Source organism: Sinocyclocheilus grahami, unplaced genomic scaffold (assembly GCF_001515645.1).
Source record: "Sinocyclocheilus grahami isolate Dianchi unplaced genomic scaffold, SAMN03320097.WGS_v1.1 scaffold10302.1, whole genome shotgun sequence".
In the NCBI taxonomy this organism is placed as follows: Eukaryota; Metazoa; Chordata; class Actinopteri; order Cypriniformes; family Cyprinidae; genus Sinocyclocheilus; species Sinocyclocheilus grahami.
Window position 1 is genome coordinate 2,193 of NW_015513149.1, and position 1,013 is coordinate 3,205.

The 1,013-nt window shown below is 42.0% G+C and overlaps 1 pseudogene; it reads left to right on the forward strand.

Moving 5' to 3' along the window:
• Positions 1–1,013, forward strand: part of LOC107578447 (aryl hydrocarbon receptor repressor-like) — a 6,710-nt pseudogene that overhangs the window by 1,504 nt on the left and 4,193 nt on the right.

Sequence of the window (1,013 nt, forward strand, 5' to 3'; positions counted from 1 at the left end):
GCTTTCCAGATGAAGCGATCTTTAACAGACATCTTGCAGACCTACCTGTGCTATCTGGGTTAGTCGATGTAAACAGTGTTTTATTTGGTTTCAAATGGCCTTCTGTGTGAACTGTGCAAGTTACATGGATATGAATTCTCAGGCCTGTCCACTGACTGTTCTTATTCTTGTAGTTGTGGCCTTGAGACTAAACATGACGACGGCACCAAATCAAACCCTTCAAAGCGTCACAGAGACCGGCTGAACGGGGAGCTGGGCAAACTGACGGCTCTTCTGCCGCTGCCAGAGGAGGTCCGAGCCCGACTGGACAAAATCAGTGTGCTCAGACTCAGTGTGGGATACCTCAAGATCAAAAACTACTTCACTGGTGAGTCTCAGAGAGATTCAGAGACATCTGCCTTCATGTCATGAAGGTCTGTGTATTCAGGGGAATATGTGAGTCGTGGAGGTCAATGCATTATAAATGAAACTGTATTAATGAGTCTTTAGAGCAGGTGGCAGGTGCTGATTTTGTTCAGTGGTAACAGGAGAGCAAACTGACAGCATCATTTGCAGCTGCAGTCGTGCGGTATGACTTAGGTGGCATAATGATCCTTGCATTAGCTTCTGCACAGCTATCAGAGTCCCTCTCAATGTCAGAGTAAAATAAAACATTTTCAAGAAATGAATGGATCATAAATTAGTTTGATTTTTCATAAAGAAAGTAAAGAATGTTATTGGGACCATTACGGTTTTATTTTTGGATGAAACATTATTTTCATGACAATTAAGCACATTTATACCCTCAATTTTTAGGCTACTGTGAAATTGTTGTTCTGTGAAAGTTCTGTATTGACGGGAAACCCGTCGAGCAGGTTATAATGTTCTGCTCCGGTTTTCAAGGAAGTTTGCTCATCTCACTGCCAAAGAGTTGAACAGACGTTTGTTTCTCTGTGTAAAGCAATTGTTCCTTTCTGTCTGTGCCATCACATGTTCGCATGCATACACGTTCGTAACTGCATATATATATATAT